The sequence below is a fragment of the Zalophus californianus genome, chromosome 9 (assembly GCF_009762305.2).
Source record: "Zalophus californianus isolate mZalCal1 chromosome 9, mZalCal1.pri.v2, whole genome shotgun sequence".
Lineage (NCBI taxonomy): Eukaryota > Metazoa > Chordata > Mammalia > Carnivora > Otariidae > Zalophus > Zalophus californianus.
In genome coordinates this window covers 56,625,681-56,641,342 of record NC_045603.1, presented here as the reverse complement: position 1 = coordinate 56,641,342, position 15,662 = coordinate 56,625,681, and the positions used below count along the sequence as shown (strand labels likewise).

General features: G+C 40.7%; 1 long non-coding RNA gene across 1 annotated transcript; it reads right to left on the bottom strand.

Annotated features, from left to right (window-relative positions):
* Positions 1-2,478: 2,478 nt before the first annotated feature.
* Positions 2,479-15,076, bottom strand: LOC113922165. The gene is made up of 4 exons (XR_003519916.2): positions 14,948-15,076; positions 14,672-14,796; positions 11,374-11,688; positions 2,479-3,139 (listed from the first exon to the last, which is right to left on the bottom strand). It is a non-coding gene; the product is annotated as an uncharacterized LOC113922165 (long non-coding RNA).
* Between the last annotated feature and the right edge of the window lie 586 nt (positions 15,077-15,662).

The following is a 15,662-nucleotide window of genomic DNA, read 5'->3' as shown; positions in this document are numbered from 1 at the left end:
AGCAACAGGAGGAGAAAGTGACAGACTGTGGGCAAGACTTAGCCATGAGCCTAGAATCCAGCAAGACTTAGCCATGAGCCTGGAATCCAGCAACAGGAGGAGAAAGTGACTGTGAGCAAGTCCCAGCAAGAGAGGAAAAGGAAGTAAGTGAAAATCTACCCCTTCTGGGTGGGGGGCTTGTGAGAAGAAAGAGAGGCTCCAGAGACACTGGGGTGGGTGGGGTGGGTAGGTTGGATAAGATCTTTAAGGAGAGGGGGTTTGTTTCAATGTACGTATGGAACTGTGGAAGGTGACTGGATTCTTCTCTCCCCCCAGGCAAATCCTGCACCAATTTATAAAGTGTGGAGGAGACCTAGTAATGTCCTTGTGCCTCCCAGCAGCCCAAGGAGGCTAGGGAAGGGAACTGAATGAGAGCCACAGGGCCTGCCTTGGGATCTGTCATGGTAAGAGGAAGGTGACCCTTTTGGGCCACATAGAGTGACCAGAGGAAGGATGGATCAGAGCTCAAGCGAGTCAGTCAGGGAGAACCACCAGGCCATTGTGGAGCTGCAAGAGGCTGATTCAGTTCAGCTCAGTCACAGGCTTCTGCAGGAAACACCAGCATCCTTCCTGATGCTGGCTGCTCCTCAAAGGTTACCAGTCCAGGAATAAGGCCAGTCTAGGCATTTTGCAGCACGGAACACCATGAGGAACTAAAGACCCCCTCCCTTCCTTGAGCGTCATTTTGGGGGAAGAGAAGAAGCAAAGACATCTGAAAGACTGAACATTTATCCCAAAGACATCGAGTCATCTAAGGACTCTTCAGATCTTGGGATTGGCTTGAGATGACAGGATTGAACTAAAATTTCTAGTTTTCTCCTTCTGCTTGCAAAGGGAACAGGTAACTTGTAAGAGAGAGCTTAATTAATAAGAAAATAATAAATCTTCATGTTTGGGAGGATTTATGAGGATAGGGCAAGTATATTTGCAACTCTACTACATATGAAATTGCTATCAGGAGATAACATCTTTTGGTCCTGCTACCTTTACAGGGGTTATTTATAATGACTGCTCAGTGTAACTACAGAAAGGCCAGCAGATTTGGAAATGGTTATGACAGTCCTGCCACTATGAACCAAGCTCTCAGGCACAATCTGAACTTCCTGAGATGTGGCCTTCCTCTGATTATCCCTGTGGTACCTCCTTACCTGGACCTTATCTTCCTGATTCTGTTTGGTACTGGAATTCCTCTATTTTCTCCTATGACCTTGACACATGCTTGGTAGAGAAGCCATGCCATGTATTTCAGCTAGCTGACAGGGCCCATATGCCTGTACTGTCCTTTTTGGTGCCATCCCCATTTTACAGATGAGGCACAAGAAGGCTAGGTGACTCACCCAGGGTCATTCAGCTAATGGAACAGCCAGGGTTTGGACTCTTGTTAAGTTCCATGGTCTCTGTGCTTAACCCTAACCTCTACTGTCTTCTAGCTCATGGAAGTCTCCAGGATGTTGTGTCCAGCCAGGCCCAGCTTTGCCCACCTCCCTTTGGCTAGAAAAGAAGAGAGGACACTACCAACTTGGCTCCATAGTGCAACATACATGAACATGTTTTATTTTGAAGACAATTCCATTGGCACCTATGTCATTAACTGCTATGATGGACTTCTAAATTCAAGGGAGGCCTCTCAGACAGCAATACAACTTCTTCAGGTTGTGCTTGCCCTAATGACAGGCGTGTCCCTTGTGTGATCCCCTGAATCCACGTGGTAATGTTCTCATAATGTTGAGTTGAATCCAACTTCAAATGAGGCATTATTTTCCATACAACTCTCCCTGCACTCTTAGACTGAAAGTCTCAGATGAGGAGGTGTTTATTTCAGTGCCCAGACCGCACCCTCCCGCAGAATGGAAATCAAGTAGTGCTTCACAGCAGTTCTGAAGCTCTGAGCTCAGACCCACCTGGAATCATATCTCAGTTCTATGCATGTGAGCTGTGTGGCCTTAGGCAAGTCCCTGAATTGCTCAGCGTATTGGCTTTTCCATTTATACATGTGGGCCTCACATGGTTGTGAGAACTGAATGAGATACCTTCTATCTGGTAAACACTGTCGATGCCTGGACAATACCCACTATTCCCATCTTATTTGCCCCAACAGCCCAATTTTTCTTGAGTTCTTCCCTCCTTCATATGTTGAGGGGTAAATCCTGATCACACCAACTGTGGTAGTATTCCTTGCCAGTGATTGGTTTAAGAAGGGTTAGGTAACCAAATTTTAGCCAATGAGATATGAAGAAAAATCCTCTAGAGGGTTAATGGGAAAGATTTAGTTTCTGCTGGGTATTGTCATGTTTGGAATTGCAACTGTCCTATATCCAGGAAAGGAGCTAGTTTGGCAACAAAGCTAACACATCAGGGATGTCAAAGAAATAACATAGGAAGAACTTGGGTCTTTGATGACATCAGTGTGAGTTAAATTAATTGACACTGAAGCTACTTTACCTTGAGACTTCTTGTTATGTAAGATAGTATCTCTCCCTCATTGTTTAAGCTGTTTTGAGTTGAGTTTTCTAATGCTTGCAGGCAAAGGCATCCTAACTGACACAGTATGTAAGCAGATGCAATATGTGTGATCTGTGTCTCTAAACTGAAGCTTTGCAGGGGGAGGTCCGGGGGAAGATACTGAGAATGTGGGGACTAATTTGGGTTATAAGGAATATTAGTTTCCTATTGCTGCTATAACAAATGATTATAAATTTAGTGGTTTAAAATAACACAAATTTATTGTCTTATTGTTCTGAAGGTTAGACGTTCCAGATGGCTTTCACTGGACTAAAATCAAGGTGTTACTAGGGCTCTGTTCCTTCTGGAGGCACTAGGGGAGAATGCATTCCCTTGTCTTGTCTCCCTTCTAGACACCAACTTCATTTCTTGGTTTGTGGTCTCTCCCTCCATCTTCAAAGCCAGCGGAGTAGCATCTTCAGATCTCTCTCTGCTTCCGTTGTCACATAGGGAGTCAGGCATATAGTTCCATGTAGTCCCTGGAAGTCTCAGTAGCAGCCATTACTACACGGTCCCTGAGAGGGCTGAGCTCCTGAGCACACACAGGACAGCCCCCCTGGCTCCTGAAAATAAGGTGAGCTAGATGGGCCATGATAGTCTGTGAAGGAAAAAAATCAGAGAACTCCTGCTCACTGTTAATGTAATCTCATTTTTACCATGTAGACCAGGCTTGGGGAAACACAAGTAATGCCTAAAAAAAGTATATGCTATATGCAGATAATATTTACTCACAAATAACAATATAAGTATAGTGCGTGTACATACATTAACATTAATATGGACACTCAAGCAATATTATATATAATAACCATTATATATACACACATACATACATATATATATATATAATATATACATATGCCTACACATGTACACGAACAAAAATCAACTGGTGACTAGAGTTTTTACTATCAGAAAGATGATTAGCTCAGTCACGTGCAGAAAAATGTGAAAACAGTAAAGGTCACTAAAAAGCAACCAATGGGCCAACTTAATTTGAATGTGGTCTGTTAGCAGGCTAACATAACGCCCATCGTGCTTGTGAAAGTGTGGTAAATAACATCAGAAAATACTCGAAGACAGTCAGGGTTGTGTTGTTTATATGGATTTTTTGTTGGTTTTTGAGCAGGAAGGGATAGACGAAAAACAGTGAAAACTACCTTGGATACAAGAATTTATCTTGTTTATTCACAGTTAAAGCTAACATTCTTACTGGCTCTAACTATTTCTCTGAATCTGAAGAGAGATAAATTGTTATTTGCACAGAAGGGATTTCCTGACAGTATTATCTGGTTTCCTTATGAAGAAGCAAAATTTAATCGGACCTTAAATGTCAATATTCACAGAATGCGAAGAATGATATTTCCATGGTTAATTCAGAAAAATGTAGCTGATTTTTTTTTTTTTTTGGTTATGTTTCTGTTTCTCTTTTAGTTTACAGGTGAAGAGTTAATAGTTTTAATTTTGGATGTGTTATGGAGGGAAGAGATTTGTCTGGCAGAGGGAAGACCATCCTGTCACTGCATTTTGGGTGTGGAAGGTGAGAGAGAGAGACAGAGAGACAGAGAGAGACAGAGAGAGAATGAGGGAGTGTGTGTATCTGTGCACTTGTGCATGTGTGGGCCCATGATTGTTTGTGACTGTAGTGGTAGCTGGGGGTTTTATGGCTTAAGAATAAAGGGGGAGAATGGCTTGCTCACCATAGGTGTAGTTTGATCTTCCCGAAGTGTGAAAAGCAGGGGAAGGTTGGGGATTCTGAGGGTGAGGGAGACCTGAGCCTTTTGGAGCTGGATATGGCAGAACCTCATGTGGTATATTAGTGTTTTATTATCACAACGTAGTGACTTAAAACAATATATATTTATTATCTATGCCAGAAGTTGGTGGGTTCACCTGCCTCACAAAGCTAAAATCAAGGTGTTGGCAGGGCTGCTTTCCTTTCTGGGGTCTCTAGGGGAGAATTTGTTTCCTTGTCATTCAGGTTGTTGGCAGAATTCATTTCCTTGTGGTTGTAGGACTGAGGTCCCCACTTTCTCCTGGCTGTCAGCTGAGGCCCGTTAGCTTTTAGAGCCTGCCTGTATTCCCTAGCTCATGGTTTCCTACTTCCATCTTCAAAGCCAGCAATGGCAGGTTGAGTCCCTCTCACACTTTGAATCTCTCCGGCTTTCTACCTCATCTCTTTGATGAACATTTCTGCCTTCCTCTTCCATTCTTAAAGGATTATGAGGTTATTTGGGCCCACTCAGTATTCCAGGATAATCTCCTTATTTTAAAGTCTGTTACTTTAACTCCATCTGTAAAGTTCCTCTTACCATGTAATGCAACATACACAGTTTTAACACCAGGGCCTGAAGATCATGAGAGTCAAATTTTGCCCAAAACACCTGGGGATGGCTATTTAGCTTCCTTTTTTGGACTGAGGCCTTTCGGAACCTCAGTGATTATCCTTTTGGCCAAACTTATTACAGAGGGAGGGAAGCTCAGTAGAGTTAGCCATTTTTGAATGGATCTCAAGGGACTGTGGAAGGAATTAACAGAAGTGACAACCACCACAAACTCCTGTTCTACGACGCCTTGTAAGGCCCAAGGGTTCTTATCTGACCCAACAGGTAGAGAATTCTTAAAAATAGCTAGTTTTGGACTTCTGGTCAAACTTCTAATACTGGAGTATGTGACAATTAGGATGCTCTTAGCTACTGACAACAAAAACTTGGATTCAGCTGGCAAAATAATAAAGAACTTTATTATTGTAGACAACATGAAGTGCTAAAGCAGGGTAGCTAAATTTATTAGCTCTATGGATCAAGAATGATCCAGATTCTTCCTATCTTTTTTCTCTGCCATCTTCAGCTCATTGGTCATGTCTTCTGGCTGTTTTACCTCATGGCTGCCAGTTGCTACCCTGGTTTCACATCTAGACATGCCTATATCCAATGGAGAAGACATTGTATCTTTCTGTGTTTCTTTTGAATATGGAGGAGATGTTTTACAGAAGCTTCCCAACTTCCTCTATGTCTTAAGCCAGAATTGCACTCCTTGACCATTCCCAGTCCATTTATGGGCAAGGTGTTCCATTAGGACCACTTAGGATTCACTCACCTGGGCAGGGGCTGGGATAGAGAAGGGTGGACATCTGAGAGAAATCAGTTCAGGAAGGGAGAACACCAGGGTGGACGTTAGGCAGGCCACAACAGTGTCCATGGTAGGGAGAGGGTCAGATTTAATCTGATTTAGGAAAATGAAGAATGTGACATTTATTACATCCCCTCTCCTCACAGCATCACTTATCACCTCAATCCTTACACTACCATGAGGAAGGACATGTGGTTAAAGAGTTTAAGAGATTTGCCCAAAGCCAAGCAGTAGGTAAACACAGAGTTATGGACTTGGACCCAGGTTTTCTGACTCAAATCAACTTCTCTCCCCACTACTCTGAAGTTGCATTACAGTAGTTGAGTAAATCATTATTTATATCAAAATCTACCGTATTCTTCAACTGCACATTATGATTAATAGCATGAGCCATGCCTCTTTCTAAAGTACCTATTATAGTTTTTAAGTCTTCAATAGAAATATCACATCAATACATCGAAAACAAGATGAATTTCTCCCATCTCATAGACTGTCTACTCACATCAGTAAAGGTAACTGCAAGAAGAGAGTCAAGATATTTGTGGATCTTTAGTTTCATATTCAGTGGGATGTTGATTTTAAATTTTCCATTTTCTTGTCTCAAGAAAAAAGTTTTTAAAGTAAGGAAAAATAAAATTACTAAATTTAAAATTGCATTTAAAAATGTCATCCTCAAATAAAAACAAAACCACAGGTAAGTAGATTTTTCTAAATTCTCTACCTCAAATCACGTCTGACTGAGAAGAAAATCAGAGAAGTTATGCCACAAAACATAATTATTTTGGAGCCAGTAAGACACAAGAAACAGAGGTTAAGTAAGAAAGACCATTTTCAGCCAGAACAGTAATAAACAGAGGTAGAAAGTTAGTGTATTTTGGCAAGAACAAATAATTTTGTATGGAATCTTTAATACGGGTTGTGTAATGCATAAAAGTATCCAGATCACTGAATGTTTGTGAAGAATCCATTGCACCTGGAAATTGAACCAGGCTATCTCTGCATATAAAAGTAGAGAAAGCAATAAACAGGCTAAAGAACATTACCCCTCTGCCCTGGCCCCCTGCCTTATGTTAGTCTTATACAAAGCTTTTAAGGAATAGTCAACTGCACAGAAGCAACATCTGCTCGACAGATTTCCTTTTGTGCTGGAGCCCACTCTCTTGCTCTATCCCACTGAATGCGTTTATTTGAAAGTATGAGTGGATTCCAGAGGAAGCACAGATGTATTTATTTAACCAGCAGCTTGCTTCTTTGGAATTGCCTTTTCAAATGAAGGCAGCAGTCCTGGGGCTGGACACAACGGGTGGTGATGTCTACTCGGGGGAAGTGTTGAATGATGGATAAAGTAACAACTGTGGTGATATTTGGCAGAATGGAAATGTTCTAGATATAACTCCCATATACGCATGGCCAGGTTATGGTCAGTACTTTGACATGATGAGGTCGGGAAGTTACTTATTAACCAAAATACTCACTAAGGTTTTTAGTCTACTGTGTTTTTAAGAGCTAGCACAGGTCTTTGGTTTTCCTTTTGAAGACCACTTCCTGAATTCATGGGTTTCTAATTGTGTACGTGGCCAGGATAATGGATTTCAGTGAAAATTAAGTTTATATTTTTAAAAAGACATTTATTGATTATTTGGTAACATATTTCACTTGTTAAATCTCCTCTCTCCTTCCAAACTGGCAGCATTTGTAGGTTGAACATATGTAATTGCCAATATTTGACAGTTTTGACCTTAAAAAGGCAATTTCAAATGGTTCAGTTGAAAATACAGTAGATTTCTTTTTTTTAATTATGTTATGTTAATCACCATACAGTACATCATTAGGTTTTGATGTAGTGTTCCATGATTCATTGTTTGCGTATAACACCCAGTGCTCCACGCAGAACATGCCCTCTTTAATACCCATCACGAGGCTAACCCATCCCCCCACCCCCCTCCCCTCTAGAACCCTCAGTTTGTTTTTCAGAGTCCATTGTCTCTCATGGTTCATCTCCCCCTCTGATTTCCCCCCCTTCATTCTTCCTCTCCTGCTATCTTCTTTTTTTTTTTTAACATATGAAAAGACACTAGAGCTCAATTCAATACTTTAACAATTATTTATTACGTTCCTATGGACGCACTGTGCCATGTGAAGTTACAAAGATGAACAAATCAGTCATGTATTCTTATCCTCACGAAGCTTAGAGTCCAGAGGGGGTGATAGACAATTAAACCACAGGTTTGATAAGAGAGTAACACTTCCTGTACAAATTTAGAGCAAGAGGACCAAATCCGTTCTAGAGAAGTCAGAAAAATCTTCTCAGGGAAATGACAGCTAAGGTGAGTGGATGGAGAACAGCAGGGTGAGGATATGGAGGTAAGAACAATATAGTGCAGGGTGTGTGACAAAGAAACTGAGTGACATTCAGTGTGGCTAGAGCAAGGAGTGGAGGAAGGATGTGTAGAGAGATGATGCTGGGAGGGAAGAAGGACACCATGGTGGACAGAAGAATCTATTAATTCTGTAGTAAAAGATTGACCCCTTTAATAAGAAACTCCTTGGCAGTGGGTGAGATGATCACGATGGTGCTGTATCAAAAGGATCACTTGGCTGTTACATGAAGAAAAGACTGAATCTGGGAAATGGCTGGGGAGGCTGTTCTTAGAATTCGGGCAATAAAAATGGTGGCCTATATGGAGGTGGTGAACGTGGGGATGAAATGTGGAAGACCCTGAGAGCCATTTAGGAGGCAAACTGGTAGGGGCTGGTGAGTGGGGGGGCGGTGACTAAGAGGTGGGAGGGAGGATTGCTCCCTCCATAGGAATACAGGACTGCTTCTAGGACCGGGGAGTTTTCAGTGGGGGGGCCACACCATCCGTTTCACTTTAATGACCCAGTGGGCTGCAGTATCACAGTTGGCCAGCAGGTGCTGCTCTCTGATATCTTCGGAATTCTAGCTTAAAAAGCCTCCAAGATTTCAGGCTCTTTAACAGTTATTAATTTTTTAGCTTTAGCAATTCAAAAAGGCATGTATGGAGTTTATTTAATACTAAGGAATACCAGCAAAGGTTTGTTTTTTTTAATTTACTTAAAACTGGGGATATAAATTTCAGTTTATAGTTCAGTCCTATGGACATGGTAAGACTTTGTTGGATTTAATTCAGTTCTGTTCTGCTTAGGCAGAGCCTAGACTTCATCAGTAAAGACAGGCAAAGGGTAGAGCTGGTCCATTGTTGGGAGACTGATATTTCAAAAAAAAAGTTCTGGATTTTCCTTTCACAGACATCAGCTCAACTCTATCATGGCTTTCAGGAAGGATCTTTCTCCTAGATTGGGAAGAGAACATTTACTTATTGAGTGCCTATTTTTTTATACTTAATTTAGTTCTCACACCAACAATTTGTGGTAGATCTTCTTATTCCCGTTTTATAGATGAAAAACTTTGGCACAAGGGAGATTAATGGACATGTCCAAGGTCACGTAGCTGCCACATAACAGAACTGAGACTAGTTTCAAAACATACTTTCCTGGAGCACCTGAGTGGCTCAGTTGGTTGAGCATCTGACACTTGGTTTTGGCTCAGGTCATGATCTCTGGGTCGTGAGATCGAACCTCACTTCAGGCTCTCCGTTCAGCGGGGAGTCTGCTTGAGATTCTCTCTCCCCCCATCCCTCTGCCCCTCCCCAGCTCATGCTCTCTCTCTCTCTCAAATAAATAAATCTTTTAAAAAACCCATTCTTTCCCCTTCTACTTTATTGTGTCATCTCTGCTACTTTCCACATCCACAGCATGTCATCATGAACAGGTAAATAGAAGCACTTTGATGTCCAAAACAGATTTTGGAAAAGAGATTTTTCTAACACGTTCATTTAATTGGTTATGGCAGCCATCTTATTCAAGTAAGGTTGGTAGATTCATGTTGATAATGAGCTTGATAAATGAGTTGAAGAAAGGATACTATTCCAACTTAAGACATTTTGAAGTGGTTATTTGCATGCTTTATTTGATGAAAACTGACCATTAGTATAGGATTCTTTTTAGAAACTCATTGCTCAGGGCAGATACAATCTCATCAATCTAGCTTTCAGACAATGATAATTTGGCCAACAGAGATAAAGGAATAATGGTACATCTATAATAAAACTGCTTATAGGACCATTGAATGGACGCTTTGAGGAGGAAATCTGCCATGTTGTTATTATTGTGGCAAAGATGATCATTTGAAGCCTGGCTGCAAGGAGAACACATCCACAAATAATTCAGAAGCTATCATGGGGTAGCAAGGACAAAAAGGTGTTGGAGTAATTCGGGCCTTATGAACAAAGAGGCTGGGACATGGCCAGCCAGGGAGATGATAACCATCATCAAGTCCACAGGATCAGGAAAAGATGATGTAGTAATATTAAGTAAGACAAGAGAGGCTTTAAGAAAAAAATCTTATTAGAGATGAAGAGGGTTGCCACAAAATGATAACGGTTCAATTCACCGTGGAGATATGAAATTCTAATCTGGTATACACTAAGAACATACTCTAAAACAGATAAAACAAGCAAAAATCGACAAAGATGTAAAAAAAAAAAAAAGAAGTGGAGCTGCCAGATATATCTGATGATTGAGTGGGAGATTTTAACCTATATCAATAATTAATAAATTAAGCAGATAAAAAAAACCCAGAAGGGATACAGAAGATTTCAATAACACAGCATCTTTTTTTAAAGATTTTATTTATTTATTTGAGAGAGAGAGAGAACACAAACAGGGGGAGCAGGAGAGGGAGAAGCATACTCCCTGATGAGCAGGGAGCCTGATGTGGGGTTAGATCCCAGGACCCTGGGATCATGACCTGAGCCGAAGACAGACACTTAAACTGACTGTGCTACCCAGGTGCCCCCACTACTTGCAATCTTGATCCAGGGGACAAACAAACAACACTGTACCCAGAATATTAAAAAAATTTAAAACATATTTCTAAAAATTTTACGGATTAAAGAAGAAATTATATTTAAAAAACAAACACTAAATATATAAAGCAAATAATTTGTAAGATGAAGCTACTATACTTGAGGAAAATATACTCATATATGCATGTGTTAGAAAAAGAAAGGCTGAAAATTAAAGAACAAAACATTCAACTTAAGACATTAGAAAAACAGTAGGAAAATGAACTTCAAAAAGTAGTAGGAAAAAGAGAACGAGAGCATATATTAATGAAACAGAAAATGAAGATACCATAGAAAGTTATCAAAAGAGACAAAAGTTGTGTTTTTGTAAAGATAATAAGAGTGACAAACCTCTGGGAAGAGTGATTAAAAAGGGAAAGAAGGCACAAGTAGAAATTACTTGAAATACAAAAAGAGAGCATCACCACAGATGATGTGGAGATTAAAAAGAAAATTTAAGAATATAATGAATAACATTTTGCCTATGTATATGTTAGGCATATGCATGCCAAAAATGGACATATTTTTGAAAAATACAAATTCCCATCAGTCTTATGAATAGATAGAAAATCTAAATTATCTTATAATAAGGATTCAAAAAATTAAGGAAGTAGTTGGATATCTTCACTTAAAGGAAACATCACGTCAGATGACTTCCCTGGCAAGTTCTATTGAACATTCAAGTCAAAGACTAATGGCGTCCAGACTATTCCAGGAAAGAAAAAGAGGGAATAGTTTCAAGTCATTTTATGAGGCTTGTATCTCTTAATACCTTTGAGGGAAGCCATCTTCTGGCTCTTGGGGGCCCATACAGCTGGTGTTTGTTGAGACGGTGGTGCAGAGGTAGGGCTTTGCCCACCAAGGGAGCACCCTGGGCGCTTGCGTATCAAAAGATCCAAGGAGCTGCTGTAAGAGGAAGGTCAGGAAGACCTAGAAAACAGGGAGTTGCTTCTCTCCATCCGACTTGCAATCTCCCATGAGTACCTCTTGCTGGTGGAATCTAACAAGAAGCTGCTATCTGGGAAATGTGGTATGCAGGTTCCCCGCCTTGGCATCACAGAGCAGAGTATGAAGGGGTGGGTCTGGGCTGAGACAAGAAGGGAAGAACAGCACAACATTGAATGAGGAATTGGTAAAAGCATTCTGTTTAGAAGAGAAGCAGGTATGCCATCACCACTTCTATTCAATGTACTAGATATCTTACTTAGTACAACAGGCCAAGAAAAAGAAATGAGAAATATAAAAATTTGGAAGGCTATAGGACAATTGTATTTATTTTCAAATTATATGATTGTTCAACCCCCAAGAATCTATATACCAATCATTAGAATTAATAACAGAATCACAAAGTTGTGGGATATAAAATTATACAAAAATCAAATGCATATCTGTGCATCAACAGCAAACATTTAAAAAACAAGTTTTAATGTCTCCGTTTATAATAACAAAATAAAGTTGACAAAGTAAAAGGTACCTAGATATATATCTCATTGAAGATATGTGGGACATTTGTGGTCATAAAATCATAAAAGTTTATTAAAGACATAAAAATGAAGTCATATCATTTTCTTTTTTAAAAAATATTTTATTTATTGGGGTGCCAGGGTGGCTCAGTAGTTAAGCATCTGCCTGTGGCTCAGGTCATGATCCAGGGTCCTGGGATCAAGCCCCGCCTTGGGCTCCCTGCTCGGTAGGAAGCCTGCTTCTATCTCTCCCACCGCCCCTGCTTGTCTTCCCTCTCTCACTGTGTCTCTCTGTGTCAAAAAAAATATCTTAAAAACATATTTTATTTATTTATTTGAGAGAGAGAGAACATGGGAGGGTAGAGTCAGAGGGAGACAGAGAAGCAGACTCCCTGCAGGGAGTCCCACACAAGGCTTGACTCCAGGAGCCTGGGATCATGACCTGAGCTGAACGCAGGTGCTTAACCAACTGAGCCACCCAGGCACCCAAAGTCATATCATTTTCAAGAACAGAAAGACTCAATATCATTAAGATGTAACTTGTTCCTAAACTGATCAACAGTTTCAATACAATTCAGGTAAAAAACCTTAAAAAAGCTTTTGTGAGCCTTCAAAAATTTACTCTAAAATTTAAACTGAGAAGCAAAGAGCCAAGAATGGCCAATACATACTTGACAATGAGAAGGGGAACTGACCCTACTGTAAAACTTCTTGTGCCACATATAGTATTTAGATGCTGTGGCACTGGGTATGGGCAGACAAATAGGTCAATACAACAGAAAAGAGATTCCAGAAACAGACCCATGTACATAGGAAAGGATATAATAGAAATGATATATTTTGGATCAGTGGTGAAGAATGGAATACTCAATAGAAAGCGCTAGGAAAATTGGCTCTCTTTAAGAGAAAAAAGTGGGTTACTATTCATACCACACACAAAAATCAATTCTAAAAGGATTGAGGACTTACATATTTAAGGTGAAAGTTTAAAAATTTTAGAAGAAAATATTGGAGAATATCTTCATGCCTTCAGGGTTGGAAAGCTTTTAAGACACGATATGAAGAGCATGTATCATAACAGAAAAGACCAATAAGTTCAACTACATTAAAAATAACTTCTGTTCATTAAAAAGCACAGGAAATAACATGAAAAAATAAGCCACAACCTGGAAGAAGATAATTGCAATTTTATATGATTGACAGAGGCTTAATTTCTGCAATATACACAGAAATCCTAAAATCAATAATAAGAAGACAAACATATGACCCAACTCATTCAAAGGTCCTGGAAGTGTCTGTGGTAGGTCCCTATAGAAAAACCCTTAGGCTTTTGAGCAGAGCTCTGCCATCCTCCAGATAATTATTCCCTTAGAGAAACACCTTCTGGCAGCTAGAGGACCATCATAAATACTGAACAATGGCCAGGGGCCATCAAGTTCCATGTGACCTGAGATGCCCAATATGAACACTATGAAGAAGGGGCCACACTTCTGCCATTTCTGTTACTTTTTCTAAGAAAGCATGGGTTTTTTTTTTTTTTCCTTCCTTCATGGCAGCTACGGTAGAGACCTCAGTGTCTTTTCTCAAACTTTGTGGGCGTGGAGAAGCAGAATGTGGTGGCTCAGACTGCATCAGAGGTACTATGTTCCTCAAATCCAGCCATTGAAATGGTGGCTACACAATTCCCTATTTCCTGATTGTGGCAGCTGTGGCTTCTTTGGTGGACCAGTTTTGTTGCATTGTTCTGGGACTTGTTCCTGAAGGCTTAGTGAGTTAATTCAGGTTGGCTGGGAAGCATGTCTCAGGATGGAATTAGACATGCAAGAGATTGACTGGGGGAAATGTCTGTGAAGAAGCAGGGGTGAGGCCGTAGGAGTGGGCAGGGAGAGCTTTAGACCATGATGACATTCTGAGATCTAGAGGGAAGGAGAGAGGAAGGGGTAGGAAAAATTTTAGACTGCAGCATAGCTTTCAGGAAGTCTTGGCCAGGCTGATGGGGCGTCCCGGAGCAAACACTGCTCATCAGAGGAACCAAGCGTTGGGTAGGAATACCATGATCTAGAACCCCTGCTGAGCTCAGTCAGAGGCTGGGAGCAGCCTGAGGAATCTGTGGCCTCATCTGGATGCTGCAGAAGACCTGGAGGATGTTGGCTAACTAGACTTCACTGAGTAGGTTCTTTCTTGCAGAGAGATCTGAGCAGCAAACTTCCGTTGCTGCCTTGCTCAGCATGGAGGCTTCTCCTCCTGACTTTCCAACGTTTGTTTTTATATAGAGCATCTAAATTCTGTTTTAAATCACTCTCTGCTTAAACTGCTGATATGGTTTCTGTTATCTGCAGTTTCACCTTGACCAATACAACGCCCAAGCTTAGTAGAGTATCTGGCATATTATAAATGATCATTACATATTTCTTGAATGAATGAAAATTCATTGCTAAGCTTCTTTTAAAGAACTGCATATTTAATATGTAATTGCTGATTGTCTGCATTGTTGCCAACAATCCTTTCAGCAAAATGTAATAGACTCATTGGACCCGGTTTAAGGGGTGATGTGAGGGCATAAAGGGATGGGCAGCAAAAGGAAACGTGGCTGCCCCATTCACCCACCTGGTGAAGCTCTGCAGAGGCAGCAGGACAGGTCATAGTCCAGGGATTCCAGGCTTTGGCTGGCAGGGAATGAAAGTCACTCCTGGGTGCAGAGAAGCTGCTGCAGCTTGAATTCCACACAGGAGCTGATTAAAGGAAAAATAGACCAGAGGGAGGTTACTTGAGAATGGATGCATGGGTAGCAAAGACTGATAGCCGGGTTTATATGCAAACTCCATATAATCCCATATATATATATATATATAGCTTTTCCTCAGAGATTTAAAAAAAACCAACCATAGGAGCCATGTTCTCTCTCTCTCTCTCGCTCTCTCTCTCGCTGCCATCCATAGGGAGCTTCAGTTCTTTATTACAGCTGAACAGCTCCCTTAAATGGAAGGATTAGGGCAATCGCCCCAATTCAGTATACCCTTGGGAAGGCTTGGTGTGTTTATAAAATCTCAGCTCTTACCTGAGGAATAGGTTTATTAAACTTTGAACTCTACCCTCCGATGCCCACAGGGCATTGAATATAATATAGAGAAGTATTTCTAGAAAAGGTAGATGTCAATGAAGTTTTGCTGAAAAGTTCTTGAGCAAAGGGAAAGCACACTTAAAATACCGAGACTTCTAAAATAAAATTTAGTCAGTACTTCCTTAACAAACACTCACCTTTCTGCTGAGAAGGACTGCAGGAAACTTAGGTGGGAGGGTAATTTGTCCAGACAATAAACACTTAAGAACAAGAGCAGTAATCGAAGTGTCTCCTCAGCCATATCTCAGGCTAATGGAACAGAGTGTTTTCTAGTGGGACATTCTTCACTTCTGCATCTGGAACCCACCCCCTTTCTGGCCTGACGTAAGAAACCAATCTAGCATCTAACTGCCAAGCAGTGTTTAATATTTCAAGTGAAGAGCCATGGACTCTTACTTGAAAATGACAAATTTAAATCAGTGTCTAATTCTTAACCTTCTCCATTTTCTTTTCCTCCTGGTGACCTGGTACCCCTGT